The 17,406-nt window shown below is 37.4% G+C and overlaps 1 protein-coding gene and 1 pseudogene across 49 annotated transcripts in view; one reads left to right on the top strand and one right to left on the bottom strand.

Annotated features, from left to right (window-relative positions):
- MAP4K4 (mitogen-activated protein kinase kinase kinase kinase 4) overlaps positions 1-17,406 on the top strand; it is a 180,420-nt gene that overhangs the window by 11,184 nt on the left and 151,830 nt on the right. The gene's annotated exons all lie outside the window — the stretch shown is intronic.
- On the bottom strand, positions 7,275-7,853 carry LOC119259278 (rRNA-processing protein FCF1 homolog; annotated as a pseudogene).

Genomic DNA, 17,406 nt, shown 5'->3' on the forward strand with positions numbered 1-17,406 from the left:
AGGAAGTAAGCCAAACTGGTTTTTCCATCTTACTGTTTCTTGGGGGATTCCATTGTGGGGTAGCCAGCCATTTGTCATGTGGTGTTAAAGACTAGAGTTTTCCTTTATCCCAAGCAGAAGCTATTGACTCACCAGGATTTGAAAAAATAAAATCTATTTTCAAAAGGATGTATATATCAAGTTGTGCTGTATGGAGGAATTAGATTGCTCACTTAATTTGTTTCAAATGTACTTAAAATTTTTTTAATCCATCTTTTATTCTAAAGGACTTTTACGACATTAATGAACTGCATTTAGTTCAAATCTAGTTGGATTTAATGATAGTATAGTTTTTGAAAATTCTTGCATTTCAGAGCTTGCATTCTTTTATCTGCTTATGATAGTAACAATATGGTTGATGACCAGAACCCTTCCTCAGTCAGTTTTTCTGAGGCTCTTTTTATGTAATTGCTGTGTAGTTATATGACTATACAATTTTGAGATCTCAAGTCAAAGACTGCATATATCTGAGTTAGGGCTATACATTTAAGGGATCTACAGCTTATTGGGAATCCTAAGTTAGGAGCAGTATTGTTTGAGGTTGAGAATGTGCATTGAAGTGAGGCACAATTTATTGGGTGTATTTATGCACCCGCTAGGGCATGCCTTGTTTTCTGTCTTTCGGAATTGAAGATGACATACTAGAGCATCTCTGTTCTCTGTATATGCATATTTTCTCTTGTTCCCATTAATGTTCCCACCCTTAGTTCCCAGAGAAAGCTGATTGTTCAACTCTTTAGTGATGTGAGTTTTGTACTTCTTTTTATAATTTGCTGTTTATAGATATTTTGAACTTGCTTTGCTAGGTTACATTCCTTTCATTCATTCATTACTCAAGTACTTCATGCATGCATATGTGCCAGGCACCATTCGAGGCTTTTCACTGGAGATAGTGAACAAGAAGAGCAGTGTGAACACATAGCAAGCAGTTTTAAGAGGATGATACTGCAGATGGGTAAAAGCAGGGCCTATGGAGTGTAGAGCTAGGCTGGGTCTGATCAAGGGTAGATATGGTGGTAGACACAATGAAGCTTTATGATTAAAATTCAGATTCTTTGGATGAGGCATGGCTGGCTGAGAAGCATTGAATAGTAACTTGTAGTTAGAACAAGCCTGTGAGCGGATGACTCATGATCTTGGTTAATAGAACTTTGTATAAAGATAGAAGGGTGTGTTCCATTGATTATGGTAATTGACTGCCTCCTTTCAGTTTGCCTTGAGCCATCTGTCTCTTGGGAGGCTTTGCATTCTACATCTGCTGCTGTTTTTGGTGTTCTTAACTGTTTTGAATCTTCTGAATCAGTTAAGAGTTATCAGCGCATCCATTTAGCACCCTTAAAACTCCCTAGAGAGAAAAGTTGGGGAGGAATTCTCATCAGACCTATCAGAGTGTACTATGAGCAATAACTGGAATAAAATCTGGGCTATTTGGTGAAATACAGCTCAAAGTAGGTCACACTGTGTTCTCCACTCACATAGAAGATATTATTTCATTCAGCTGCTGGTTCCTTTGACTTTTGGACTGCAAGCAACTCTAAAATGAGAACAGTGGTGTACAGTTTGGGTAATATTCAGATAGTTTCTAATATGTTTTTGGATTTAAGGTTATACAAGAAAATAATTTGAAAGATGAAAATTTGCCTTATTTTAGGTGCTATATATTTACTTTTTGATAACGTAGACAAAAAACATGTCCTAAGCTGAAAAAAATGTTTTTGTGGCTTTTCTGGGTGGTAGGGCTGGGGTGGGGGGAGGATAAATAAGTGTGTGTGTGTGTGTGTGTGTGTGTGTGTGTGTGTGTAGATATAGACAGAAGTTTAACTTTTCTCTGATACTGGAAAAAGACCTTTAAAATTACTAATGTTAGACATCAAATTTGAAATTCATTTTTATTTTGTTTGAACAAGGCTTATGTCAGTCATGAACACTAAGAATTAGCCCTTTCATTAGTTGGCTACTCAATTTACTGAATATATATAGTCTCCTTTTTATTTTATTGTATGAAAAAAAGTGATATGAAATGCTAAACTAATTATTACATAGGATTTTGATTCCCACCTGCCCCCCGCCTTGACTTTTATTCTCAGTTTCATTTTTCTGTTTCTGTCTGCTGGTGGCTTAACGCTCATTGGTAGCTTCTCTGTTTTTTTGGGTTTATGTGTACTTTTGGGTTAACTAATTATTTTTATGGTTCATTTTATCTCCTTTCCATTTCTTCTACCTGTCCTTATAATATTTCTGTTGTATATTTTACTTTTATGTATGTTATACATTGCAAAATATATTGGTATTTTGTTTAAATAGTTAACTGTCTCTTACAAATATATATGTATTAAGAAAAAAAACAAACAAACCCTGAATACATTTATCCATGTGTTGAGCATTTCTGGTACTTTTCATTCCTTGTGTGGATCCATATTTTTGGAATAATTTTCCTTCTACCTGTAGGACTTAACTTTGATTTTTTTTTTTTTTTTTTTTTTTTTTTTGTGGGACCCTTGCTGGCGGCTGGGGAACGAACCGGCGCTGCAGAGGCTGTGGGCAGCCTCGCAGCCCAGAGCTCAACCGCTGCGCCACCGGGGGAGGCCCAACTTTGATATCTTTTTGTAGTGTGATGAATTCTTTCAGCTTTGTAAGTCTGAAAACTTTGATGCTATCATTTTTAAAAGTTGTTTTTGTTGAGTATAGAATTCTAGATTGATGATTATTTTCCTTTCATATTTTAGAGGCTGTGTGTTCTCACTTGCATTGTTTCTCCTGAGAAACCTGGGGTGGTGTTTTTTTCTTTTTATATATATGTTATATATATGTCTTTTTCTGGCTGCTTTTAAGAATTTCTTTTTATAATTGGTTTTGAACAATTTGATAATATGTTTTGGTATACTTCATTTTTGTTGATTTTGGGGCTTGTCATGGATCTGTTATTTTAGCGGTTTCATCAATTTTGGAAAAAATCTGACCACTGTTTTTGTTTTTTTCCTATTTCTCATCCTCCTTCAGGATTCCCATTATCTATGTGTATTAGGCCTTTTGAAGTTGTTTCTGGCTCACTAAATATGTTCAACCCTGTCCCCCATTTTGCATACTTTCTTTTGTGATGCCTTCATGTTTACTTATTTTTTCTTCGATGTTGACTGCCATTTATGACATTCAGTGTATTTTTTTTCTTGGACATTGTACTAAAAGCTAGAAGTTTGATTTGTGTCTTTTAAAAAATATTTTTTATGTCTATACTAACTTTGAATATTTGGGATATAGGCATAATTGTTTTTATGTTGTCTTTAATTCTAATACCTGCGTTAGTATCAGGTTGGTTTTGATTGATTATTGTCTCTGGAAATATTTTGAGGTAATGTGAAACTTCATGATTTTTACCTGGTTGATCGCTTGATATTTTTGTATTCCTATAAGTATTCTTGAGCTTTGCACTGGGGTTTAGTTGAGTTACATGGAAATAATGTGATCTTTTTTATGTCTTGCTTCTTATGATGTTTTAAATGAGAAGGTCTGGAGCAGTGGTCATAGTCTACTGCTAATTATGGTGAGCATGTGCTGATTATCACTTGGCTTAATAAACAAGAGGTCTCACTGTAGAGCTTGGCACTCTAGCTGCTTTGGTCTACCTAGATTCTCAGCTCCTATTCATTTAGGGAGTCTGCTGGTATGGGCTTGAGTTTCCTCCTCTCTGTGCTATGCATCAAAACTCTGTAAAAGTGAAAAGAACAGGCAGTTGTATGACTCGCTTGACTTGTTTATTACCACCAGGGGATCACTTTTCCTTCTTTGATAGTTTATTGAAAATTTTTGTTTTCTAAATTTTGTTTGGGTTTGTTTTGATTGTTTCAAGCAGAAAGGTAAATTCAGCCTGGAAACGCTTGACTTGGCCTGAAGTAGAATTCTAATGATATGTAATCTGTATTTACCATTCATTTTTTTTTATTTTATTTTTTTATTTTATAATAAATTTTATTTTTATATTCCCCATACAATTGCAACTCCCCCATTCTGACTACCATTCATTTTTGAGATATAAGCAAAGTGAAAAATTATGAAAGCAACCCCACTCCCTTTTTGAGGGGATAGTAAGGGAAGTAGAAGAATAAACTTGGATTTTAAAAGTACAATTAAAAAACAGATTTATTTATGTAACTTAAACACTATATACCCCCTTTAGAAGTGTTCAATTAAATGACTTTTAGTGTATTTACAGTTGTGCAACCATGCCACAGCTTTTAACACATTCATCACTCTAAAATAGAAACCTCTTACCTAAATTCTCCCATCAACTACCTCCCCACTCCCCTGTTCCCTCCCCCCCAGACTACTCCTAACCTACTTTCTGTATCTCTAGATTTACCTATTCTGGACATTTCATATAAATTGAATCAAACAATATGTATTTTGTGACTGGTTTATTTCAGTTAGCATGTTCAAAGGCTTATTCACTTTGTATTATGTATTGCCATTTCTTTTCTTTTTATTGCAGAATAGTATACAATTGTATGTATTGAATATATGCCACATTATTTGTCAGGTGGGCATTTTGGTTCTTTGTACCTTTGGGCTACTAAGAATAATGGTGCTATGAACATCTGTGCTTGTTTTTGTGTAGACTCTTTTCATTTCTCTTGGGTATATATCTAGGATTGGAATTGCTTACTTACATGGTAACTATGTTTAACTCTGTTTTATTCCATTTTTGTGGAATTGCTAACTTGTTTTCCAAAGCAGTTGTAACATTTTTTGCATTCATATAGCAGTATATGAAGTATTTCCTAAACACATCTTTACCAGTACTTGTAATTGTCTGTCTTTTTATTATAACAATCCTGTTGGTTTTGATTTGGATTTCTCTGACTAATGATATTGAGCATATTTTCATATGATTGTTGAATATCTTCTTTAGAGAAATAGTAATTCAGATTCTTTGTCAATTTAAAAAATTTCTTTTTAAAGTTTCTGAGGGGTAAGCTTTTTTTTTTTTTTTAATGTATTCTCTATGCAGAGACCATTGTCATATACATGGCTTGAAAAAATTCTCTTCCATTCTGTGGATTGAGTTTTCATTTTATTTTTTAAAAAAAATTTAAAGGCTCACCCACCCCACTACCTTCCCTCATATTCTTTTGACTCTTTCTTTACACCCCTACAATCTCAGAAGTGTCACTTTGTCTTTCAGTTTTTATAAAAGCTAGCAGTTTTTATAAGTATTTTGCTTTGTCAAATTATCTGCTATATAAATGTATATTATTTGTCTTTGTCATTCTGATTTGTATTACTGTATGTTATTCCCCCAGATACCTTTCATTTTGTTGTAAATGGCAACATTTAATCTTTCCTTATGGCTAGATGATATTTCATTGTGTGTATATACCATATCTTCTTGATCCTATCTTCTGTTATAGGTACTTAGGGTGTTTCCATCTCTTGCATTGTAAATAACTGCTCCAAGTAAACATTATAGAGCAGATGGTTTTTCCAGTTGATGATTTTATGTCCTTTGGATAGGTGCCCAATAATGAGATTGCTGGGTCATTCAGTATTTGCATTTTTCATTTAAGATAATTCCAGGTCACATTCTCTAATTGTATACCATTTACAGTCCTACCAAAAGAGTGAAAACAGTTCCTCTTCCTCCACATGTTCTGTAGAACTTGTTGGGTGATGTTTTTAATGTGTCATTCTCATGGATGTGAGATGATGTAGCCTGCATCTTTTTTTTTTTTAAAGATTTATTTTTTATTTATTTATACAAGCACTGGGTACAGTCAGAAGCGCGGGAGGGTGAGAGAATTCACCAGAGCCAGAGCTGGGAGCTGAGCAGGCAGACTGAAGTACACTGCTGAGGGGAGCAGCGGGCTGCAGGAGAGGTCTGCGCACCATGTGGGACCCTCCTCTGGTGGCCAGGGAGCAGGTGGGGATCTAACCGGCGCTGCAGAGGCTGCGGGCAGCTTCGCAACCCAGTGCTCAACAGCTGCGCCACCGGGGAGGTCCCCTGCATCTTTCTTATTAGAAGCAATGATGAATATTTTTCCATGTTACCTGTTGGTCTTCTGGATATCCCCTTTGGTCAGTTGTCTGTTCATTTATTCATTAGTTGTTTTGCTGCTGTTGATTCGTGTGAGGTTTTTATATATCAAAGATATTACTCCCTTGTCGATTATGTATTTTCTCCCACTCGGGAGTTATATCTTTTTAGTCTACTCTTATTTGTTTTTCCATGTTAAAAACTTTAATTTGAGGTGACTCAGATGTTTATTTTTGCTTATAATTCATTTGCCCCAGGGGTTGAATCTCCAAAATGACCTTTTGTCATTGATGTCATGGTACATAGCGCCGGTATTTTCTTATATGTCTTACGTGTCATATTGTTTCAGGTTTTCTACCTCCTTTTTTTTAACATGTGATCTTCTATCAATAATTTGCCCAGTACCATTTGTTCAAGAGACTCACTTTTCCTTGTTTGGTCAAGACTGCATTATATACATGTAGATTTGTTTCCTGAATTTCAGTTCTGTTTCATTGATCTGCATACCATTTACATGCCAATGCCATGTTTTTTGGTACTCTTGCTTTATACTACAGTTGGAAATCAGGTAATGTGATACCTCTATTTCTCTATTTTTTCCCTTAAGATTGGTCTTGGTCTTTGAGATTTTTTTATGGTTCCATATAAATTTTAATGTTCTTCAGTTTCTTTGAAGACTATTGTTGGTAACACGAGGGGGATTATGTTCAGTTTATCAGTTTAGATTGGACAGTCATTTTGATTATATTGATCCTCCTCATCTGTGATCAAGGGGTGTCTTTCCTTATGTTACTATCTAACTCCATTAATAATTTCTTATAGTTCGTTCTCCTGTATAGATCCTTTGTCTTGTTGGTTAGGTTTATTCTGAGGGCTTTCTATTTGAATTGATTGTGAGCAGAATTATTTTCTTAATTTCTTTTTCTTCTTATTTGCTGTTGATGTATATAACAAGGCAACACATTTTGTGTGTTGTTTTTGTAACGGGCCCCTTTGCTGTATTCATTAGTTGTTTCTGGTAGCTTTTTGGTGGAATCTTTTTTTTTCCCCTCTAAAACCACATCAAAAATTGAGTGTGTTTAACCATAGTTGGTTCATAATGGAGCAAATAGGGGAGTGGGCTAACAGTTCATGCTCTAGCATGTTTCATGAACAGATAACAGAAATGTTTGTTGAAGGAAGGCAGAGGAACTTGGTTGTATAAGAATTAGAACCAAGGGGGTCCATGGGCAGCTGGCATGCCCTCCAGTGTTGTGTCTATGATTAGAAATGTAAACCATGGGCATTCCAGGAATCTTCCTGGTTTAAGGTCCCTGGTAGCCATGGCTACAGTGTAGCACTTGCGCTGCATACTCTCACTACTAAACAGTAGTTGGCATAGGTTCCTGTGTGTGTGCATGGTGATGGTTCAAATCTTGGGTCCTTGGCTATTTTCAAAGCCACTCTGTACTTCTGTCCCGGTTTCTCAGTTTCAGCCATTACACACGCGATTACCCAAAGCATACACCAGGCATACAAACAGTCCATCACTGACTGCAGTAAGTCCAGTTTGTCTTTAATATAAAAGTTCATGAGTTGTTATCAACCAGGATGTGGAAAGATGGGCCCAGATTGTGTTATGTTGGAAAAATAACCAGAAGGGTATTGTGTGACTTCTCTTTCCTTGAGTGCATTGGGAGCTTCTCTTGTTTTAATCTACCCTTTTCTTTAAGCCTCCCATCTCTGAGCATTGCTTCATGGTCACATACTTCCTTGTTTTCTTTTGCTTTCCCATGTTCGTGTTGCATTCTTGTTTCTTCTGGGGTCACTTTTTAGTGGAATCTTTAGGTTTTCTATATATATTGTCATTTTGTCTACAACTAGTGATAATTTCATTTCTTTTCCAATTTGGATTCCCTTTATTTCCTGTTTGTGTGATTGTTTTAGACAAAACCTCTGATATTAAACAGGAGTGGTGACAGTGGGCATCCTATCTTATTCCTGATATTAAAGGGAAGGCTTTTCAGTTTTTCATAATTAGGTACATTAACTGTTGGTTTGTAATATATGACCTTTACTATAGTGAGGTGAGTTTTTCTGTTCCATCTTTTTTTTTTTTTAAGTAGAGGCATGTTTGTTTATTTTTATTTATTTATTCATTCATTCATTCATTCATTCATTTATTTATTTTTTGTTTATACATGCACTGGGTACAGTCAGAAGCGCGGGAGGGTGAGAGAATTCACCAGAGCCAGAGCGGGGAGCAGAGCAGGCAGAAGGACCGAAGTACACTGCTGAGGGGAGCAGCGGGCGGCAGGAGAGGTCTGCGCGCCATGCGGGACCCTCCTCCGGTGGCCGGGGAGCAGCCGGGGATCGAACCGGCGCCGCAGAGGTCACGGGCAGCTTCGCAACCCAGCGCTCAACTGCTGCACCACCGGGGAGGCCCTCTGTTCCATCTTGTTTCGAGTTGTTTTTTTTTTTTTTAAAGATTTGTTTATTTATTTATACAAGCACTGGGTACAGTCAGAAGTGCAGGAGGGTGAGAGAATTCACCAGAGACAGAGCGGGGAGCAGAACAGGCAGACGGATGAAATACACTGCCAAGGGGAGCAGCAGGCAGGGGAGCAGCGGGTGGCAGAAGAGGTCTGTGCGCCATGTGGCACCCTCACACCGTGGCTGGGGATCAAACCGGTGCTGCAGAGGCTGTGGGCAGCTTCGCAACCCAGCGCTCAAATGCTGCACCACCGGGGAGGCCCTTGTTTAGAGTTTTTAATCATAAATGGGTTCTGAATCTTGTCATTCGCTTTCTTTACATCTATTGATATTACTCATGGCTTTACTCTTTGGCTTATAATTTATTTCGTTGAACGATTTGTGTACATTACATCCTGTTATCTTTGGATAAATTCCACTTGGGTATTGGTATAATCCCTGTGATATATTCCTGAATTTGGTTTGCTAAATATTGAAGATTTTTGCCTCCACTCATTAAGGACATTGGTCTATAATTTTCTTTCTGGTGTCTTTATGTGGTTTCAGTATTAAGGTAATGCTAGCATCATAAAACTATATTAGAGAGCATTCCCTCTACTTGAGTTTTTAAAAACCGTTTGAGCAAGATGGGCATAAATCCTTTTTTAAAGGTTTGATAGAATTTGTGAAAACATCTGAGCTTTTGCCTCTGGGAAGTTTTTTTTTTAATTGCTGTTTTAATTTCCATGTTATCAGTTTATTCAACTCTTCTCTTTTTTTTTTTTAAGATTTAATTTTTATTTATACAATAGCTGGGGTACAGGCCAGAGGCACGGGAGGGTGAGAGGATTCACCAGAGACAGAGCGGGGAGCAGAACAGGCAGACGGACTGAAAGCACTGCTAAGGAGAGCAGCAGGCGAGGCAGGAGAGGTCTTCTGTGCCATGTGGATTTCTCCCTGGCCGGCTGGGAATCGAACCTGCGCTGCAGAGGCTGCGGACAGCTTCACAGCTTTGTGCTCAACCTGCTGCGCCACTGGGGAGACCCAGTTTATTCAGCGCTTACGTTTCTTCCTGGTTTAGTTGTGGTAAATTATATTGCTCTAGAAATTTGTCCATTTCTTCAAGGTTATTGAACTTACTGGCTTATGGTTGTTTATAGTGAGCTCTTAGGATACTTTGTATTCTTGTGTCTTCTTTGATATTTTCTCTTTCATTTCTGTTTCTGTTTATTAAGTGTTTTCTCTCTTTAGTAGCCTGCGTAGAGGTTTATCTATTTTCATTATCTTTTCAAAGAACCAACTTTTAGTTCATTATTACTTTAACTTTGGGTATTATTTATTTCTCCTGTCAAGCTTTATTTCTTTAGGTGTAGTTTAGCATTGATTTTCTTCTAACATGAACCTGTATTGCATCTTACTCTTAGGCCACTTTTGCAGCATCTCACAGGCTCTGACAGCTTGTATCCTTGTTTTCATTAGTCTCAAGGTATTTTTTTGATTTCTGTTTTAATTTCTTCTTCAGTCCAGTAGCTCTTAAGCAACATATTGTTTAGTCTTCATGTATTTATATTCCCCCCCCTTTTAAAAATAGTTGATTTCTTGCTTTATGAAATTTATCATCAGAGACTACTTGTATGATTTCTATCTTTGTAGTTTTAATCTTACAGGATAAAGGATTCTAGACTGGAATTGTTTTCACTTAGAGTACTCTAAATATCTCCTACCGATTCCTTCCTTCATGCTTATAAGACTTCTAATGAAACTTCACCAACAGTCTAATTCATGTTCATTTATAGATTATCCTTTTTTTTTCTTTTGATGTTTTTAGTATTCTGTCCTTGTCATTGGCTTTTAACAGTTTTATTGTAGTGTTTCTTGGAGTGTGTCTGTGTGGCTTTGTTTGGAACTCCTTGGGCTTCTTGTTGAGATTTGGTTCATTTCCAGGTGGAGATTGTTCTCTGATTCTTTTCATAAATAAATTTCTATGGGCCTTCCCTGGTGGCGCAGCAGTTGAGCGCTGGGCTGCGAAGCTGCCCGCAGCCTCTACAGTGCTGGTTCGATCCCCAGCCACCGGCAAGGGTCCCACATGGTGTGCAGACCTCTCCTGCCGTGCCCGCTACTCCCCTCAGCAGTGTATTTCGCCAGTCTGCCTGTTCTGTTCCCCGCTCTGGCTCTGGTGAATTCTCTCACCCTCCCGTGCTTCTGACTGTACCCAGTGCTTGTATAAATAAATAAATCTTAAAAAAAAATCTTTAAAAAAATATGTATTTTCTATTCCTTTCTCATTCTCTTCTTCTTTTTCCCCTCCCCCATGATAACAGATGTTATTTCTCTAGGTTATCTCAGAGAGCTCTTACACTAGTTTTATTTTTCAAAAAAATTTTTTTCTTTGTTCTATTTGTGTGTTCTCCAACATGCTTTTAAGCACATTAATTCTCTCTATTGCTTGTCTATTAGAGGCAGGTTTGTCTATTAGTTTGTCTATTAGTGAGGCAGGTCCTCTATTGTTTTTTTTAGTTGGTTATAGTATTTTTTATAACCATGAGTTCTAATTGTATCAGCCTCATGTTACTTGGTCTTAACCCTGTTCCTGTTTAACATCATTCATTTTCTTTTTAATGTAGCAAGCACTGTGATAACTGTTAACATTATACTCTTATTCTGAATATATTCTGCAGTTCTGCTAGACTGAGACTTCTCTTGAGGCTTTCTTGCTCCTACATTTGTCTCTTAATTTTTAGTTTATAGGTTATACTAGGGTTAAGCTTTCAGACTGCTGCCTTTGCACCTGCTCAGATGGCGGGAGAACTAGTATAGGCAAGATGTACTAGGTAGCGGGAACTGGGGCAGTAGGGCACCAAGAGGGTTGGGCAGTGAGTGCCAGAGACTTAAACTTGCTGCTGCGGTGTGGGTGCCACCGTTGTGGGAATCCGCAGTGATATCCTCCTTTGTGCCGGCTCTGTGTCCTAGCCTTTGTGTCTTGTGTAGTTGTGGGCCAACCATATTTGAACAGTAGATGCAGTGCTATGTATGGATTGTAGTTGAGACAGGGCCATGAGGTGGATTTTGTTCTCTTTGCTTTTTTCCAGTACAGAGCCTTACCCTGCAGTGGTTCCTCCCGTTGTTCAGGTCTAGGTACTTAAACTCTGGTGAAAGTGTTTGCTAGTGAAAGTGTTTGCTGGTTTTCTTGGATTTGGCCCTGAGTGGATAGGTGGTAGGTGTTTTTGAATATTCCCTCTGGCTACAAATAATAATCTTACATGAGGATATACAAATGATCTCCCCTGGTTCTCCTTTCTGGTTTGAGCTTCAGCAGTTCTGTATGGGGAGCCTCAGGAGCCAAGTTACCGCTGCTCCTCTAGTGCTCTTAAGTAGTACACCCTCTGTTCTACACACCCACTGTTTATGGTCTTCTTTGAGGGTTTGTGTCCCCGTGTGAATAACTGTGGGAAGGCTTTGAATGGCAGTCATCCCACCAAACCTCTTTACCTCTTAGTGTAATTTGAAGCACAAAGGTTTTAAATTTTGATTAACTCCAGTTGATCTATTTCTTTTATTACTTGTGTTCTTGGTGTCTTACCTAAGAAACTACCTGTCTAAACCAAGATTTCTGGCTATATATTTTTCTCTTAAGTTTTATAATTTCATAAAAATTGTCTCAGTTGTTAAAAGGACTGCTACTGCTATTTTCCAATTCAATTTTTTTTTAAATTTTTATCTGTTACCATATTCATATAGGTAAACATTTTTAAAAAAAATATTTATTTATTTATACAAGCACTGGGTACAGTCAGAAGCGCGGGAGGGTGAGAGAATTCACCAGAGCCAGAGCAGGGAGCAGAGCAGGCAGAAGGACCGAAGTACACTGCTGAGGGGAGCAGCGGGCGGCAGGAGAGGTCTGCGGGCCATGTGGGACCCTCTTCCAGTGACCAGGTAGCATCCGGGGATCGAACTGGCGCTGCAGAGGCTGCGGGCAGCTTCGCAACCCAGCGCTCAACCGCTGCGCCACCGGGGAGGCCCCTACAATTCACTTGGTTTGGGACACTTAATGAAAACCAGTTGACCTTAAATGTGAAGATTTCTGAATACTTTTTTTTCCTTGTTAAAATCTGTATTCTTAAGTCTATTCTACTGACCCATGTCCTTGCCCTATAAATACTACACAGTCTTGATTACTGCAGCTATGTAGTCAATTTTGAAATTCTGAAGTCTGAGTTCTCCAACTTTGTTCTTTAAAGAATGTTATTGGTTTTGCTACTGTTTTGTGACTAGTCCTAGTCCATACTTTCAAGGAGGGTTTTTTTGGCAGTTGCCAAAATGTTTTAAATTTGGACTTACCCCTTTCAAGATTAAAAATTGTACTATTTTGCAGACTAGGACTAGTAGTAGTCATACATATGTACATACAGAGACAGGAGAACTTCTCCCTCCCCACACATATTTGTGAGCGTATCTGGAGATACGCTCAGAACTGATTTCTCTTCCTCCTTCCTCCTGCAAACTTTTTTTTTTTTTTTTTTTTTTTGGGACGCTCGCTGGTGGTCGGGGAATGAACTGGTGCTGCAGAGGCTGCGGGCAGCCTGGCAGCCCAATGCTCAACCACTGCGCCACCAGGGGAGGCCCTCCTCCTGCAAATGTTTTAAGTATTAATTTGATAGTATCAGGGATTCTTTCAGACTCTTCCTGACTGTTCAGATTAAGAAGATAATCTAGATTCAAAATAGCTACCTAGGTTTATTCTATTGCTTTAATAAAAATTTTATTGAAAATGTCTACTCAGAATATGTACAATTACATGAAAGCATACACCTATCTTTATCAGAAAAATACTATGGAGACTTCATTTTTTAAGGAAGATCAAATACTGGCCTGAACCACTAATGTAGTTTGTCTTGAACTCCAAATTTTAGGCAAATCAAAATCTTTATAATACTTGAATATATTTTAATTAAGAGGGAAATATGCTTTCCTAATTGATACTCCAGTTTGACAATAAGTGAAAAAGTTCCTAATCCCCTTTCACCCTAGCCCCATCAAAAGTAACAAGTGCCTATTTGTTACTTTTCATTTCAGTTACAGTTCTGAAATTGAACTTGCCTTGTGACAAGAGCAAGTTGTTTAGTATGTTTAAGCATCTCACTCATACAAAACAGATAAATCTCAAATCCAACCCAGAGGATTGCTTTTAAGGAACAATGGTGGCTTTAAGACACTTTAAAAATCAGATAAACTAGTCTTGTCTGGTTTTATAAATTAATATTTTCTATTCTTATACTCTCAAAACAAAGTTTTTTCATTTAGCTTTTTCAACTGCTTGGTTATAAATACTAGCAAAAGAGGAACTACCTATAACACAGATTTCATCTAAGCAACCTGTTCAGACTAAATTATAAGGAAGGAAGTTTTTGCTAAAATGCATTTCCTCTATTTGTGAAGAAACTTCTGTTAAAAATGAACTTTAACTGATAAAATTATACTATCTCATATGTAACATTTTCACTTGAGACATAATTATCTTACCTTTCAAAAGAAGGTCTTTGAAGAAAGCAGCAAGAAAGTCCCTCTTCCCCCCTCTCCCCAAGGATTAAGAAATATATTCTACCACTCTGTCTTACATAAATGCCTTCCCTTTCATCAACAGTGGGAAATTATCCTTCCTATGAAGTTCATAGTGATACTAACCAATCCTCAATAAAAATGGTGTTAAATTCCCTTTTTAATCATTTGCAGAATTCATTTGAACACTCTGCTAATTATGTCCATGTTCCTCATTGAATATTAGTGCTAGGAGGATCAGGCTTGAAGATTATCTAGTTCAAACTTCCCCTCCCCCCAGTTCAAACTTTGATAAAACAACGGATCTAAGGTTTGTTCTAAAGTGACTTTAGATCCCTTCCAGAGTTATGGAGATCATCAAATGGAACTAAAACCTAGCCTCCTAGTAGTTAAAAATCAATTCAAAACAGTGCTTTCCTTTCAACATTCTTTCAGTGAATACCGAAATAATTTTTCATTTCTCACAGTTGTAACAGCTAGAAGTCCAAAATTAAGGTGTTGATAGGGTTAGTTTTCATGAGGCTTCTGTCCTTGACTTCCCGTTGTCTTGACTCTCTTCGTGCATCCCTGGTCTCTTTATTTGTCCCAATTTCCTTTGCTATTTATAAAAACACCAGCCAACACTAAAAACCTTGTTTTAACTTAATTATTCCCTTTAAGGTCCTATCTCCAAATTCACATTTTGAGGCATGGGAAGGGAATTTAGGGCTTTGATATAAAGTTATTTTTGAGAGATGATACTGTAAAATGGGTTTTTTTTTTCCCCAGTAAACACATAGAAAATAACTTTGCTCAAAAGTACTGATGATTTATTAACTAGCAAGTTAATTTTATTTAAAAAACTGAAAAATATGTGTAGCTTTTTATTCACAATGTTTATGGCATATTTATTCAATACAAAAACACTACAGACTCTGTTCTAGATGATGGAGACACTAAATTGGCAAAAAGGACAGTCAAGGCTTTTATGGAATTTCAAAAGACAAATATATCAGGTGATGATTAATGCCTCTTTCAGTTATCTTTGCTGGGTAACAGACCATCCCAAAACTTAATGACTTAAAACAACCACCATTTTATTTGTTTATGATTCTGTGGGTTGGCAGTTTGGACTGGGACCAGATTCTGTGGTGCGTTTTCTGCTGGTCACTCCTAGGAACCCTTTTAGGTAGCTGACTTGCAGCCTAGTGGGGCTTCAGTGTAGGACAGATGCTGGCTAGTTTTTAAAAGTACCGTGATCTTTTCTTGAAAACTTTTTTAATGGGAGGGTCATATGTCAGTTCTTTCTCTTCTTTTTTGGCCTTTTTTAAGTAATGTCAAAAAGATTTTGGATATTATGCAAGACTCTTGAGAACTGAAAGATAATAATGACATTTTAAATTATCTTGGTTGTGTAAAGATAATAATTGCAGTGCTGTCACATATTCTCTGTTACAGCTTGGAGTTAGGATTTTTCATCCCTTTATTTGTATAGGATGGCAATTATAGAATGATAAATAAGTCATAAATTATTTTGGTTTTACATGTTCAAATGCCTCATCATTATGGCAACACTAGACCTGCTTTTCTTAGCGCAATAGGAAATGAGAGTAGGGCTTGGGGGAGAGGAAGTCATGCATCTCCAGCTTAAAGTTTGGTGGCTGCTTCTCATTGGTTGTTTTACAGAGTAAATGAAATTTATTTCCTTCCCCAAAATGTTGATTATGAAGGGGAAATGAGGTCTCTATAGGTAAATTAACTAGGTTGTATCAGCTGTTTATGTGTCAGAAGATCGACTTTGAAGAGTTTCATTTCTCAGTTCAAAGAAAACAAGTGATGGTTTTTGAGATCTAAGTGCCTGAAGTTAATGGCTCTCATATGCTAACTTATTTTTTTAAGTGTGGGGAAAAGAACAAAATCTTGGCTTGAGTTAATCAGTTATTTAAGAATTTCTCAGCCTTCTTTCAGTACAGAGAAAGTTGACACAGACTCCATTACTGGGTGATTTTTGGGTTCAGTGGGTTGGATATGTGGGGAATGTCTCTGGGGTGTGCCATCTGTAATGAGTACACAAGTCATTTGTTTGAGAGTTGAGAATGTTCCTCAAACAGTGATTTTGGTGGGTTTAGAAAAGAATCAAGATTCAAAGCTCAGTGAAGAGTCACTCGGCTTTTATAATGAGATTATATAAATTAATGGATATGGGCGTTAAAGACTCAAATAGAAGAAAAGCTGACATTGGAGACTGGATTGATATGTGAGTTTTGGAGCCAACATTGAAGTAGAAAAGAGAGGAGATACCTTGACATTGTGTTAAAAAAGTAATAGCTATCTTGAAAACTGACTTCATGAGATCTTTTATGTATGTTTACTCACTTTTACCCTTATTTTTACATAGGCATAGGAGAGGTTAAGTAATTTGTCTAAAATCACCTAACTGGTGGGGGAAGCTGTGGAGAATCTAGGGTTTAAGACCTTTCAGTCTTGACTTTCGAATTTAGCACATAGCCATTTGCCAGACTTCCCAAGGTATTGACAGATTGATAATTAAGATGTGACTAGACAGAGATACACTATAAGGGATTGGGACCTTGAATGACAATAGAAAGAGGAAACTGATGGCAGTAAGGGTGGGATTATAAAGCAAAAGAGGGCAGAAGTTACCAGTTATGAACTTTTCTTTTCTCCCCTAGTTTTCTGTGCCTACTTTGGTATTCTCTAACTTTAATGTGCACTTGAGTTAGCTGGTGAGCATGTGCGAATGCAGATTCTTGATTCTGCAGGTCTGGGAGATGCGTGGGAATCTGCATTTCACACACACACACACACACACACACACACACAGAGATAATACTAAAGTGATTTCACACTTTGAATCCTAAGGACCTAGGTGGGCAAAGAAATTAGGGCAGGAAGTGTTGGTAGAGAGCAGATGGTTAGGCAGATCACTGGAACACAGCTGTTTTGGTGGCTTATTTGGCTGAGCTAGGATCATATCTTACTTGTGTGGGGTAAAGTGTCTGGTGTGTCTGTACATTTAAAATTGATTTTGTGAATTGGTCATAGCTTCCTTTTGGTTGGTGTCTCTGAGAATCACAGGATATTTATAGGCTTTGAGATTATGTTGCTCCACTCCTTAGAATAGAAATGAACAGTGAGGAATTTTGTGACCAGGTAAGGACTAGGGTCACAGATCTGGAGTCTCCCCTGCCTCCATCTTCCTGTGCTTGCTTTCTGGCTTGAAGGCAATGTAGTGAATTGCTGTTCCTCTCATCTTGTTTGGTAGTTTGGTAACATGACAAAAAGTCAGAACAACAAACTGATTATGATTCCCATATTTTATTGGTTTGTTG

The sequence above is a fragment of the Talpa occidentalis genome, unplaced genomic scaffold, assembly GCF_014898055.3.
Source record: "Talpa occidentalis isolate TD23 unplaced genomic scaffold, MPIMG_talOcc4v2.1 talOcc4.5, whole genome shotgun sequence".
Lineage (NCBI taxonomy): Eukaryota > Metazoa > Chordata > Mammalia > Eulipotyphla > Talpidae > Talpa > Talpa occidentalis.